Source organism: Stigmatopora nigra, chromosome 13 (genome assembly GCF_051989575.1).
Source record: "Stigmatopora nigra isolate UIUO_SnigA chromosome 13, RoL_Snig_1.1, whole genome shotgun sequence".
NCBI lineage: Eukaryota > Metazoa > Chordata > Actinopteri > Syngnathiformes > Syngnathidae > Stigmatopora > Stigmatopora nigra.
Window position 1 is genome coordinate 4,851,899 of NC_135520.1, and position 16,012 is coordinate 4,867,910.

A 16,012-nucleotide genomic window follows, 5' to 3' on the forward strand; every position below is an offset into this window, starting at 1 on the left:
GCCATTGGAGCTTGTGGAAATGCCGAGCAGAAATGGTGTCCAACATTTTTTTGCTGGACGAAATATATGATAAAAAGAAAAATTAAATTTCCAATCAGCATTCACTCCCAATTCTATCAAGTATGAGACATTGAAATCCAATCAAGCAGGTTAAGGTTCTCCGCACTAAACTGCAGATTATGGCTCCACACAGAGAGACCACCTGCAAAGTGACATCTTTACCATCATGTCAGTTCTTGTGTCACACCATTTGACAGCGGGACACTTTTCGGATGCTTGTCTTTTGCCCATTAGAATTTTGCTGCAGGCTTCAGACATGCTCCAATCCCACACAATGTACTGGCTTCTTTAAAAAAACAAACTAGAAATGATAAAAGCAACTCATTAGCATAATATAGAGGGAGAGTCCTTATGTTCCCCAGAGTGCCTTTTCTGTTCTCTTCAATATACCTTCCATATTCAAATGTGGTCAAAACATATTTGAGTTCAAGTCCAGTTATGACTGTGTTTGAACGACCTGTTTTCCAGCACCGCCGAGTTGTTGCCCGTGGAGCTGTGCATCCAGCATGAGCCCTAAGGAAAGGAGACATTTTACAGAGGATATCGTTTCCTTGTCTCCCTCGCCATCGGATGCATTAAAAGATCAATGTAAGTGTCCGCTGAGAGGCGATACAGTCAGTCTGGTAAATAAGCAACATATGCTGAAAAATCCGCCAGAGTCAAATGTATAACATAGAACCACGTAAGGATTTTTTTCTGATGAAAGCATGTTATGTGTTCACATGTGGGTGCAGAGCACTCCTGGAGTGAACAAGGGTGCCAGAAAAAAATATAAAGTATTATTATTTGGTTAAAACAGACACTATATAGACGACAACACATTCAATTTAGCAATTTCGTTATATGCAGCTGGATATGATGACAATTAGGCTTTTGTCAAGTCAATGATGATGACAATGCCTATGTCTGATTTTATTATTGTTATTTTTTTTAATTGTTTAACACTGGATCTGTCATCCCTTATGGGTGACCAGGTTAGATGACATGCAGCACACCAACAGACCTCTGTCTAACTGCATAATGTTATTAATCTTGGTTAAAAACATCCTACTAGAAATTGATTATTGCATCTGTTTTTTGAACAACTTGACAAATATTAACTCAAGAAAAAGCACATTTAGGGAAAATATTCCTTTTAGAATAAATTGTCTCTGTGTACAAACTCCTAGTGTAAACATTCATGCAAGCAAAATGGGATTTACAAATGAGTCCTAAACCAGCAATCTTGCCACGAGTGTCATTAAAAAGAGGTAGCTTTTAGTTGAATGAAATTTGCCAATTAAAATGAGTTATACACCTTGATGGCAAATTTTCCACTGACGGCTTTACATGTGCGAAGAGATGACATTTACAAATGCTGTGTTCGCAGACTCATCTAAATGGATGGCTCTTGTAGGCCACCCTTCACAAATCTCACCTATGACCCATGCATGTTTGCTATGAAAAAAAAAACTCTTGAAGAATACATTAATGGCTGCTGTGTATTGACTGGGTTTGTTCAAAGGAGAGCTTCTCACCCTTGTCTTATTGGTTTGTTCATGTTTGCTGCCAAGAGATTGACATGACAGGAATACTGGGGTGAGATAACGTTCCATTAGTAAGATGGGGGGGAATGTCTCTCCAATGGTACTTCCACGTTAATTAGCAGTCACAATAATGACTTTTTAGCCAAACCATTTGGTCCCAAATGAATTTCCAGTGGCCAGGAAGTGCGGAAATGGCTTCCATGCAGGCTGTCAATTGCCCTGTTACAGTTAAGAAATTCAGCAGGCTGGTACGGCTCATATTTCATCCCAGGTAAAGATTACCTGTCAGGCCCATGGGAGATGTATTGATCTGTTTTCCTTTTTCCGCCAGCAATCACCTGACAAAGGCACCTAGGAGGTGAGTGAATGAGTGATGCCTGCTCTGTCGGCTCCGCTACTGCCGCCGCTCCTCGCGTCCACCCGTGGGAGGAAGGCTGATGAGGAAGAGGAGAGATCATGCTGTCATAAACTCTGTTTGAACCGCTTCTCTTTGTCCCTCGGGGTCACAGGTCAGGTCAGTGCAAAATTATTTTTCTTTGGAAGGCCCTCTTTTGCATCTGATGCATTTGCTTAGGAGTCTTGTGCGTTGTGACGGGGAAAAAAAAGACATGCAAACGACGCCCTCTGGTTCCTGCTGACAAATGCATGTTGTGGGTCACCTAGTTCAACTCACTTTGGGTTTCAAAGTGTTAGGTGCCATTCTCGCATACAGTCACATGGTCTCTGTAGTTTCCTGTGGCCGCTCTAGCACAAATCAATATAATTTACATTATCTCCTGCTTTCTTGGCAGCTCCAACTATTTATATATTTGCCTTGTTCAATGCAATGTCTACATCAATATTGAACATTGCGGTGGGTAAGTGTGCCATTAATGAAGTGTTGCGTAATTACCTGCCACTTAACTGAGGATTAGATCTGAGGGCACAATTTAAAGTCATGACAGACAGAAAGTACATCTTGTGTATTTTTTTTCCCTCTTAACATTTTAAAATTAACAAGATTGAAATAGTTTTTTTCTGATAGCAAAACCTCAGGCAGCCAGCAGTATTTGATATGGAGTACTAATAACATCTTATCTCGATGGCTCTTATCTTTTTTATTTAACAGTAGTGAAGGCATGCCTAATTGCTTTGCAAATGATCTACAAAGGATTACGCCTCTGTGTGATTTCAGTTAGTTTTGAAAAATATACCATACATTGGTAAAATGCAAACACTCTCTCTGTGCATCATTTACAGTTTGGTGTAAAGTAACCTTTAAATTGTGGCTTAAAATGACTGTTACTCTCCGGTACATACCATTTAATTAAACATATTTTATGACAGCAATATATTTTATTGTGTAGCATGTGTATTATTCTATAACTTTAAACATTGAAGAAAATCATTCAATCTGGTTTTGTAGTGTCTGCATATGCCTTTTCAATTGTGGTATCCTGCTCCTTTCTGAAGGGTTTCTGTTGGCCGGCTGCTTTGACGTATTATGTGGCATTCTTGCCATCTCTATACTGACCTCTTTGAAATAATGCATTGAGTTTGTTACCAATTTTAAAATTGTTCACTCTTTTTGGTGAAAACATCTCAAAGCATTATATATTCAGACTTTTCTGTAGTATTTTTATTGATTCCATTCACAAGATCGGGTCATACTATTTGTAAGATGTAACAAAATATTTAAAAAAAAATTGTAACTCATTGTTTTATGCATATCTACCTAATAGTGTAGTGGTTCACTTGCCTGACTTCTCTCAGGCAAGTGTAGGATTTATTCCTGCTATGTGTGACTGTAAGTGTAAATGGTTCTCTGTCTCTGTTTGTGACTGACTGGTGACCAGTCTAGATTGTAGTCCGCCTTTAAGGTTAAGCCTTGTTGTGAATGAATGAATGCTGTATGCCTCACAGTTTCAAATATTCACAAAATACCTTTGAGATTTTTTCTAGCATTTGAAACTCATGATCTTATACCAGTACTTCAAACATTGACATCAAACAGTTGGCATTGTGGTTATATCCTATTAATGGAAATGAATACTCCATGACTGAGGTGTCAAAACCTTTCCACAGTGGGTCCAAGTTTTTGATCCTCTGAAACCAGTAGTACCTGATGGCAATCCACTGATTACACTTTTGAGGCAATAGATTAGTGAAAATGTATCCTCTCATCGGTCAGAGTAAAAACCTGCAGCCTTGTAGAACCGCTTTGGACACCAATGCCCTATAGGATGAGGGAGGTTATAGGAGCCATCTTGTAGGAGTTACAAAGTGACGCATGGCTGTAAATGGAACAATCGTCCATGGGCCCATGAAGATTATTAGTATTACCCTAAGGGTTCATCTCGTCACTCAATGCCAAAGAGGTTTGTCGGCGCGTTGCCTTGTGCTCGCTGGTGGCCCACAGTTAAAAATCACATCATCAACTGTCTGAGCACCCACAGTCACCTCTCTTCCTCCAGATTGATGGTGTAACGGAGGAAAAAATCAATGGCTACCTCTCGTCACAAAGCGCAAGCTCTGTCATGTGGAGAGGTTGCTGTTCCACTTGCTCTTCAATGGGAAATTGAAAGCCAAGCGCAAACTAAGTGACAGATGTGAAAGCACTAGAGCCTCCCAAGACGATGCATTCACTCTGATGCTTCCGTCATTGGGTACCGGACAGAAGTATAGAAAGACAATGTTTTACTAAATTAGCCTTTGCTTATTCTTCCATTTGGATCTTTTGGACAATTTTTGGGGGAGCTGTTTTGGTTTGATGACTGTGCCTCAGTGCACAAAGCAAGGTCCATAAATGCATGCTTGGGTGAGTGTGGTGAAAAACATGCCTTGGCCATAAACCTCTGGGATGGACGAGAGTTTGGACCTCATATGTGTTCTTCCAGATGAATGGATAAAAAATCCCAAAGACAGACACTCCCAGATACCTTGCAGAATGTTTCTTGTCATCCCCAAAAAGTGTTATTTATTTATTTTTTATAGTTGGTGTTAATCGACATATTTGTTTGACACTCGTGCAGTGTATCCTCGGTTTAAAACCCACTGTACAAGATCAATTAGCTTTATCATGATTGAGACCCCATCACCTTTTCAATCTTTTCCATTGGGTGGAAGACTCCGTTTCACTTTTTGGAGTCCAATGAACAAGCATCACTGAGGCAATCCCCCATTCCCCTTATTCAGGCTGGTGGCCTTTAATGGGAAATTCAAATATCGCATATCTGCTGAATGCAATATTCACTTAGCGTGAGATAACACACTGCCTGATGTGTCTCATGTGTCAGGGTCAGAATAAGCAGCGTCTCCCGCCACAGCATAACCCGATCCCGACACCAGACCTGACAGGGAAATTTGGTTTACAGGCTTATTCACTTCCCCTCTAAGTGAGATTATAGATGCTCCCCTGTTTGTGGCCAAGTCATCTCCAGTGCATCGTGCTTTTGCTGCTGTGCCTCCTCCTGTGTCTTTGCGCGAGGACCATCTCTTTTCATTTTGGCTGGCATTCTAATCAGAGCGTTACAAGCTTCAGCGGGTGAAGTACGCTGAAAGTTGTGTTTCCTGACAGCCAATAAAAACCTTATAATCTCCTTGATTCAAGTATCCCATTTAGAAAAAAATACTAACCAACGCTATCACTCAGGCTCTCCTTTCCTTTTTTTCTTTAATACCCTTTTTTTTTATTTAATATATAGCCCATGAAAAATGAGAGACTCCCGCTTGGACGTGTAGATATTTTGTTGCTGATGATGCGAGACGAATTTCCATCACAGCTTTGTTTCCAGCGGGTGAGCGGATAATCTTTTACAGTGCAGGAAGGGAGGCCACCTCTACCATCAATCTCCACGGCTTATAGCTCCTGCCTTGTGGCCCCACCTGACCAGGATGCCTTGCACAGCTCCACAACAACAGGCACCCACTCAGGGTCAACAGCAACTGTGGGGGAATGTTATGATCTGGGTTTCACTTTCTCCAATTTTCCTGACAAATTATCCATTATTTTTCCACATACACATTGACAACAAGTATGAATGATATTCCATTAATTCTCTCAGCCAGCTGATCAAGCGGGTATCGGATCTTAAGGCTCCAATCGAAGAAAATTTTAATACAAAAAGCCAGTGGAAATTAATTAATATTTAGTGATATTTATGTGAATAAATAAAAATACAGATGTTGTTTAGATTCTCGCACCTATCTATATTTATCCGTCACCTTCATAAAACCAATTCTCTGCAATTTGCTTAAAGATATGCCTAGCTAATGTCTTTGTAATCCTCCTGCTCCTTCAATAACAATTATAAAACAAATCATGTGTTTATACATCTTTTCAGGGTATCGTTATTGGCAGAGTTTTGAGATGATAATTTGTGGTATATTGTCATTTCAATTATTTTTGTCAAGCTTAAGGAGTCACAACATTTTAGGTGCCACTTCAGTTGGGTTCTTTCTCTTTTACAATTGCCTTGCATCAAACTTAAGACCTTTCTCATTTACACTACATACTTTTTATTTTCCTTTTGCACACCTTTTTTTAAGCAGCTAATAGAAAAAAAGCCTGCATTATTTGCTTTCTTTTCCTGGTTGTTATATAAATACAGTCCATGCCACGGTAACTTATTAGTATAGTCTACATATATTTAATGCAATTCCGAAGTCGTTCAAGTCCTAAGTGTAAAAACGAGTTAAAGGATAAAAATGATGACCGCAATTCATTATCCATCATGGAATGCTGACCATTTGCTGCTCCATGTATCCCTCCACCTCTCCAGTCGCATGTGCCACAGCGTCTCCGATAGAAATGGCCCCGACTGATTGACAATAATGGGAAGTGGCAGAATCGATGAGAAACAAGAGGGTGCTGTGTGTGAAATTCTCCCTGAGCTTCAAGTCACAGACCAAAGGCTCTGACTCGGCTCACTTGTCATCCCTCCAGCGTTGAGATTAAGGCCTGTGACAGCCGCAGAAGCACGGCAGAAGGATGCCGCTCTCGTCATTGACCATTGACAGCTGGGAACTTGTGACATAGACGACATATTTGAATCATTATTTGACTCGACCCAAAAAACAGTACAAGAAAATACAGGCATGGTGAAGACCTACACATTGCATGCAATATGTCTAAGTCTGAAATACGGAGGGTCCATTTTTTTAAAGTGTTCTCTCTCCAAAGTGCTTTAAATACACATAAAACACTTTTACAATACTACGAGGTACTGAACATTTGTATTTTATCAAAAGAGTAAAATCGAATGCTTTATGCTATTAAATGATGGCCATTCAATAGAGTGCTTTGGAAAAGTATCCGATATCTAGGACTAAAATAAACACTCACCTTGGACACGTATTTATGTGCACTTTGACCCATTTGTGGATGGGGTGAAAGCGTGAGAGTAGGGACACTTCATTCTCTAATTGATCGGCAAAAGATGCACACAAAGAAGACCAAAATGAAATCATAAGAGTGGATTGAGGCATTTATTAAGTCAGACCCTCCGAAACGTTGAGATTGTTTATTGATTTTTTGTGTTTTGGCTGGCTGCACAAGGGTAATCGCTCGCCACACGGCCAAAGCGGCCACGCCGCTTCAGTACATTTCAGCGCTGAGGCGGAGGCAATGACTTCCTCTTAAAGGATGCAACTTTAACTCTCTGACTTCAACTTCTTGCACTATTTACAGTGTTTGTCAAATGCTGAAGATTTTATCAGCAGGCCAATCAACAGCAAAATGTAAAATTTAAAAAAAATGTGCTGCGGCATTATGGCTGCTGCATAGTTTTCTGTGACAAGCATTATACTGTGCTATCTTTGTTGTGTGCTTCTCAGCTTTGATGTATTTATTTATACTTGAGTACCATATTTTCTGGAATGTATATCGCATTTTATTTCATTGTTTGGCTTTACTTGCGACTTATAGAGGTATTTTTTTATCTCACTCAAAAACACTTGTTAACAGATGCTTGTTCTTCTCTATTTTACTATTGTTACTTTATTACTATGTTTTTTCTTGGTTTCTGATGAATCATAAAGTTGCCCTTCAAAAATGTGACTTAAGATATAGACACAAGACAACGTTTTAGGGTCCGTGATATGTGTCACATTTCCCTGTCTTTGTGGGTTCAATTCCCATATAGTGATAAGGTGTCATCTGTGTCCTAAAAGTGCCTGAAATTAGTAACCAGCCCTTTGTGTCTGCTACTTGGGCTCAGCTGAGATCGGTACCACACCCAGCTCCCCTGTGACCCTTAACAGAATAATCAGTATAAAAAATGGATAAGATGACTGTGATATTTTATGCATTTGATTAATCGTAAACAATAGTTGGAATTTTCAGTATTCTATGTAGTAATACAAAAATCACAGCTTCAGCACTGACCTACTGTATACAATACATGCATGTGCATGCACGTGTGTGTGTGTGTGTGTGTGTGTGTGTGTGTGTGTGTGTGTGTGTGTGTGTGTGTGTGTGCATGGGTGTGTCCTGGCAAGTGTTAGGCAGAGTTCAACCGTACTGGTGACATCAATCTGCCTGTTCTTTATTAGACGGTGCATTGAAGTGTAACTGACTGCAATGTCCACAGATGGACTGGGGCCCATCGCACACGGGACCCCGCTCTGCCCCCCTGACAATACAATCAATAACCACACACTCATTACAGGAGCCCTGCCTGCCTTCGGCAGCCTGCTCTGGCTCGCTGCATCTTAAACTCCTTTTCCTCCGGCCATATTTTAACCGTTTCATCTCTTTCATATTTTCAGGTTTAGCTTGTAAATGCATACTGTGCAATTTAATGAATCTCTCAAACTAACAAATCAAGGGAAAAGGGAAAGTTTAAAGGAAAACTGATTGCACTACCTACCCTCGGATGTCCTGGATGCAAATATGCTGCTCCTGCTGTCACTCTGGACAGTTGCAGATGACAGTGGTCCAGGGTGGAGCTTGGGGCCTATAAATGGTAATGCCCTCCACTTGCTTTCCTCATAAAGTATAATAAAAAGAGGTTATAAATCGCACCAATTAGCAGCGTCCATCAGTCGGCTTAATTGGAGTGTCGTGACTGGCTACGGCTATGGGATGACCTTGTGCATGCTCCATCGTGCTAAGACAAACGAGAGGGCCGGAGGGGACAGCTCTGTGAATATGTGCGGGAAGGACTTAAGAGCTTCCTTTAGATCAAGTCTTTGTAGCTGTCCATATTGTATAAAGTTATGGCTCAAGCTTTGTGTTGTTAACACATGCGCTGTGTCAAAATAGACAATTTCACTGAATGGGGGAAAAAAATAGGGAAAAAATGATAGTTCATTATCCTTTATGAAGCAGTTCTTGGAGTTCACTACATTGGCCAGAAAGTTGTGGCCATTGAGTATACATTTCATTATCCTTTATGAACCAGCCATTTCGCAGCTCTTATAAGTGATTGTTTTTATGTGTTTCTTTGTCTTATTTTTTAATTATTTGCCTATGACTTTTGACAAAAGGTAGAATGTTGTATTTGCAGTTAATAGAGCTCACTACATTGGCCAGAAAGTTGTGGCCACTGAGTATACATTTCCCTTTGATTTAACGCCTATGTTCTGATTCAAGAAGCTCAAGTACCCACATTAGTTCTGCAGTCATGTCAACCTTCTGTGTTCCCGTGTGGGCTGCCTGCTAGCCCCACGCCACTCCACCTCTCATCACCCCATTCAAGCACCCTCTGTGCCCAATCACACCGGAGACCTCAGTTTCCGCTGTTTCTCGGAAGGAAAATCTCATGACACGGCTTGCCCTATGAGAGGAAACAGTGAATGTGTTTGTCTGCGGCGTTTGGGGGGGAGGAGTGCTTCTTGATCTCCGAGTGATGAATCTTTACACTCTCACCTCCCCGTCCCTCCACCCCGGGATTAGGCGGCAAAGAGCAGTTAGCCAACCAGCTGTCGGTGAAGAGTTTCTTTCCGACTGACCGAAGGCTGACGACAGTTGTTTCCTCTTCTCTTTTGGGCCAAAGATAATTCAGTCAATGCTCTTTGAAGTGCAGATAAGACAGGAAGGGGATGACCCGAGGGATGGGTCCGTGGGACAGGGGGCAGCAGACTCGAAGGGCAGGACAGGAAGAGAGAAGCAGGTGTATGGAAACTGGAGAAACTGGAGAGGGGAGAGTCAAATCAGATGATTTTCTATGTGAGCTCTTAATAGCAGTGCTAATGTTTTTACTTGCTTGCGGAATTCTATTAGTGTGTACAATCAAGGTGACTTGATTCTTCATATCAAATGACCTTGACAGACCATAAAGGAACTGAAATATTTAGAGTAATTGGAACCACGATAGATGAATCACAATTTGATTTTTGAGGGTTTTTTTGAAAGGGTTTGTTTCCTTGAGCATCATTTTGCATTTGGGATTCAATATTGTTATATTTATATGTAAGTATTGATGTTGGTGGTGACATCGAGCTGACTTGAACTGATCAAATGAGCAATAGAAATTTTCCACAGTGGATATTTCCACAAAATATATCTCGTCCTTTATTAGAATCTGTCCTTGGGTATCAGCATTTTTCTCGATGCCGATGGACGGGGATCAATGGATCACCACCAAACTAGTGTTTTTTTTTTCAAATTCTAACTCAACCGCACGCCTTCAGGTGATTTTTGATGCAAAAAAACAAAGGACCTTGTCTTAGGCGTAATCCACGCTAAGAAATTTAGATCAACAATCACTTCTTCCGCACACTTATCTGAACTTTAACCAGTTCAATCACTGAAACAGGTTGATTTGTCATTTATATATGTAATGCAAATTAATCACAACAATGTGATGATTGCAGCAAGTACTGGATCTTTAAAATAATGACTTAAAAAAATACCGGTCCAAGTATATGGTTGAAGTGTTTCTGTTTTGTCATATGTGGCTTTAACATGCTACACACTTAAAAGTTTAAGCTCTTTCCATGAATAACCCTATTGAACAATCCCCTCCTAACGTCACACCCAACACAGATGGGGGGAAAATGTGTTTTAATGAAATGTAATTTAATTTAAATTATGAGCCTCTGAAGTTAGCAGCAGCTGCATCACGACTGGGCTACCGCGCTCATTGATAGCCCCAAATAAGCCTCGCCTGTTGGTCACTAAGAGTCACGTTGGTGACTTCAATCGCTAGTAAGCGAGCAGTCGACATGATTCTTTCATCTAATGCCTCAGCTACAGCTATTCATAAATAGAGCACAAATTCCGACCAGTACTCAATAAACTCATTGTACGTGTGCAGTTCAAAGCTTTGAGACATAAAACAACAATACGTGGTCAGTTTCTGGCTCATATTATATCTATGATTAGATGCTGACACATAATACATATTAATCATTGTTATGGCTTTGTGGATCACATTCTTAAAGACTCTGGAAAGCAATAATACATTCGATTTGTTCTTACCTTGTTCAGTTCTGGACCTAGAAGACTTTTTAAAGTTTTTTTTTAAGTTTAAAAATTAATTCATATCCTACATAACCCTATTTTAACATTGCCATGGTGCATAATTTTAATTAATTTTTGCCTCTAATAAAAATATTCCATTCCATTTTTTTAATACCAGCATGATTGATTTTAAAGACAATGGGATGATAAAATTTATTTAGCACCTAGAGTTTTAAATTTAGGAAATGAAGAAAATGAACAGTCAGATGCAAACAAAATCTTGATACAACACGCCTTTGCAGAAAAATTTCCACACACTAAAAATGGGAATATTTTACCATATGCTTGTGTCACTTTTTGTTCAAGGCGTAGTCCGTCATATGGCTAAAATACAACTTACTGTGATTATACATCTGGAGAGAAGGTGGTACATTGAAGCTTTGAGAAATTAACTTTTTCTTGAACAAACGGCTCAATTGGATCAATACTTGATGAGGCTTTGTCTCACCATTACTGCTTTACAAACATCAGACGTTAATACTATCATCTCTTATAGTTTAATCAACTATCCTTTTAAGACATAGTACTGCTGGATACAACATACTTTGGATCAATTTATAGTGGTGTTCATTTTGTGGTATGTTATTTGCATGTAGACCATAAAGTTGTCAATTTAATTAAATAATGATAGTCTAAGTATTGAATCATGTCACCCATTTAACGGCAGTCTTAAATAATTGTTTATATTGATGCCAGGGTGGTTGTTTGTTACTCAGTAAAATTACTCATGACCGTAGTAGAGGAGTTGTCACCTGTGGTAGTTGTTCACCCTGGAACCGATAAATTGCTGTCTAAGACGTTCACTGTATCCTGCAGCTGCCTTTCTGTCACCTCAGTCCACAGCAATCCTCAGATCTCTTAAATGCACATATGTTTGCACCTTTTGCACGTGGCGGTGCTTTGATGAGCTGTCCCCTCACCACACAAGTAGATTCCACCCTTCCCCTCCCAGAGGTCACGCATCTTCTTCAAGTGCCGCCCCAACCCCCTCCAAAGCTCCGTGCCAGCGTGCCGGGCACATACAAATCACTACGGCCTTGTTAGCATAGTTTAGTGAAGATGTCAGCTTTACGATGAGCCTGAGATGTTTGCTATGCGTGTCAGGGACAGCCAAGCCTGACCCATGAGGGAAAAATGCAGCATGGATCCACAAGTAGATTTATTTAACTTAAAATTCCTGATAGAAATGATATTCATATGAAAGAATAATTCTAAAATATGCAAACTACAAATGTGTGAAGACCATGATCATGGAAAAAAATAATGATTGGCATCTTCATTGAGAAAATAGTCAACATGTAAATCAATTTCTCCACAATAACACATTAGAAAAACAAAATGTGTTTTTTTTTTTATTGCTTTGATTCTTTCAGCTGGGATGCACTTGATCAAAAACTTTTCTTGTGCTACAAGTCTTGGGGAGCTGCGGAATGGATGAACTCCACAAAGAAAATACTATGGTTCCTCCGTGAAACAGATACCGTACGTAATCTCTGATGTTTCACTAATGATCATTGATCAATGCCTCAATGGTGGCTTTCTGTCCATGTACATGTCGTTGCTTCACTGGCTGGCATCATTACTCTGTTAATCTCATTTCCGTTCTGACAATTGAAAATGGAGAGAGACTGCGAGTTCATCAGGCAGATAAATGGACAGCCTATTCTCACCCGAGATCTAATCTGTTTTGCATCCAGCCTTCGTTTGAAAATAACCACATCGTAGGGCAATCTTTTGTTTGCGTTTAAAAAAACGGCCACACTCTCATTTATTAACAAGCCTCAATTAGCCACACACCTGACAGCACGAGGAGCTGAAAGACGTTAAAATGCAGGCTGGAACTCAATTATGGCTGACCTTTTCTGTGAAATGACTGATATTGAGATTTCATTCAAAATTCGATATAAAATTCTTATACTTAGTGGCCGAGCCCTTTTCGGCTCTGCCTTTTGAATGGCGTATTGCACAGCTTCCAGCTCGTTAATTATGATCTTTATAAATTGAATTAAGAGTATGTCACTGCTTGATTTATTTTTTTTATCTCCTCGTCCTACAGGTTATTGAGAAGATAAGATACTTATCACCTTTGGAATGATGGGGAAAAAAATATCACCCCTTCCATACTAATTGCAATATGTTCTATTTGGCTTCTTTTGCCCATGTTTAGCGTATAATTCATAGAAAATGTGACCTATTTTTTTGAGAAAATGTTGTAATATATCAACAAATGGCAGGGTACACCATCAAACCTAATTGGCCAAACATATCATATTAGAAACAATAATTTTGTAGTCTGTTTGTTCCCAGGGACTATGAAAAGCTTAAGGTTTAACACATTTAATTTGCTGTTGATTTACTGGTGGCATTTTTTAGTGATTGGTTAAGAAAAGGACCAGATTATGACAAAATACTAACATATAATTCCACGGTCATCGATTCTTTCAAGGACTAATGTTGTGATAAAGTTCAAAAAAAAGAAACAAGAAGAGAATCAAGTCATAGTCAAATAATGTGTTTTTATATGTTCTCGATCAGTGCACTAACAACTTCAACACTCAACTCTACTTGGCCTTTTCTTGGGTTGAGCTGCCTGATCTTATTTTATATCTCTCTCCACCACACACAAATATACACACACACACACATACCACATGCATTTATTTATTTGTTGGAGTTCCTAATTCACTTTGACGAATGAGTGACAGTTTGACACTTCATTCGGCAAGATTAATAGAACGACACAATATTTACGTGGCACAGACAGCCAATTATCCCACCATCTATCATCCAGATTATCTTTCTGATTGAAAACTGCTCGTCCATGTAATCGGAATTATTTGGAATTAGAAGAGAATTTATGGCGCCTTGTGTCACTTTTCCCCGCACGGTGCTAAATTAGAAATATTAGATACATAAAGGGAGTAGAGGAAATGGCATAAATAGAGGCACTGAGTTAATGTCACACATTTATATATGTATTTTTCTCGCTCCCTCTCAGTGCCCCTGCATGAACCCCATTTTTGAGTCACCATTTTATTGGCTCCCTGTGCATATTATTAATGCATAGATTACATTGCATGGTCAGGCAATACTGCAGTTCATGCCTGTGTGTAGGAATTATGCATACTGGTCTTATGTGCAAGAGGGGATGTTGATATGTTTGAGTCGGAAGGGGTTATTTTAATGAGAATGTTGCATTAAATGTGTTCATGGCTGTAATGGATAGATCTTATCAACATATACTGTGTTTGTTGAGGGAGAGTTGACATTACTTAATCTTTTGGCCGGTGATGAGTCTTTCTCTACTATTTTCATTTTTTTTCATTATTTTCTCCTTTCTTTGGATAGTTCCTTGTTTACATAATTTCTTGAATTCTTGCCTGGCTATTACTGTTTTTGCCACCTCCCAGCTTTTATTTTTTATCCCCATATTACCCTGTTTGCGTCTCTGTAAAAAAATCAAAACATATAAATTGCTCATGCCCCCTTCTCCATTGGGTTTACGCTTTCCTCATCCTTTGCCTTTCCCCCCAAAGCTGTCTTTTGCGTGCTGTAATATAAATGACGTCATTTATTTAGAACACAGTCAATTCACTATACCTTGTTCTTTTTCCATTATAAACATAGATGGAATATAATTGTCAGGCTTTTAAAAATCAATATGTTCTGAAAGTCTGACAGCATTTGGTTTACGAGTGTTTTCATGGATTTGAACTTTCCATGGAAAGAGCTTTGTGAGCGTTGTCTGTGAAAGGTGCTACACAAGAATTGATGGCCAGCCCTTTTCTGTCCAGGCCTGCACTAATGACATTTGAAAAGTGATGTTTTATCCTTTTATCAAATCTTAACGGTCTAAAAGCGTCACAATCTTTCATTGCTTATTTAAGGAATGGTGAAAATTGCTACACATACTGTTGAAGGGACCTTGATTTTATTGGCCAGAGTGCATTCTGACTTGTAAATAGGATTAGGCCATCCCAATATAGTGCCTTGTTTATTTTTATCCTCTTATTAGGACAGTTGGATCTTTAAAGGGTGCCAAAATTATCCTGCAAATTGCTGACAAGGAAAAATGAAAGGTTATTATAAGCAATCTGTCTGCATTGAAGCACAATGTGACTGCTGCGCTTGCTATACCAACGAGGTGACCCCACTGAGGCAGCAGAGGGAGGGGCTGGGGTGCGCTGAAAGTCAGAACAGCGTACAAACTGGACCACCAGGCGCGTATACAGACACAATTATGGATGTGGAGCTGTATAGTACAGATTTAAAGGTCTCATGCCATCAAAATCTAAATGTTCTACTTCTTTTACGCATAAAAAAGGTAAAAATGAGCCTTTGACTTGGTCAAAGTTTCAATTATTTGGGGCTATTATGACCTAGAAAGACCCTAGAATGTAATTTTGTCGAGTGTAAATAATGATAAAATGGAGATTGTGTTTCACTAAATGTCATTTGTCGTGAATGAATGTCAAAAATGTGACTATATATTTACTGTGCCAGCGTAGTAGCGGTAGTGGTGAGAGATTCTTGGCAGGAATGCAAGTTATTATTTATTGTGTTTTCAAGCAATTTAAATTTAGATACAGGCTTTATTTAACAAACAATTACCATTGATTCTCATTTTTTATCCAATCAAAATAAATAGAGGTTTAAGAATTGCAATACATGCAAGGTTTACAATGTATTAAATCATTCCGTTTTTTAGGGAGTAGTGCGTTCTTATCCCATTATGCTAAATTGTATATGATGCAATTTATTTTTGACTTTATTGTGATAAAAATATTTTGAAAAGGGACTCGCTCCACCTAGCCGTCAACTAATGCATGGAGAAATTGGTGTTTTTATAATGTAAAAGACATTTAGATGGTTGTTCAATTTTTTTACTTGATTTGTGCACTAGCATGCCAAAGAGTTTTTACACAAAAAAATATATATATCAAAAATACAAACCACAATATACAATTATTCAACAATTAAA

General features: G+C 39.2%; 1 protein-coding gene across 1 annotated transcript in view; it reads left to right on the plus strand.

Annotated features, from left to right (window-relative positions):
* Positions 1 to 16,012, plus strand: part of esrrb (estrogen-related receptor beta) — an 85,380-nt gene that overhangs the window by 15,387 nt on the left and 53,981 nt on the right. Inside the window, exons 10-11 of the mRNA XM_077730774.1 lie at positions 529 to 648; positions 1,918 to 2,100. The gene's annotated coding sequence lies outside the window, so the exon portion shown is untranslated. The remainder of the gene's footprint in view (positions 1 to 528; positions 649 to 1,917; positions 2,101 to 16,012) is intronic.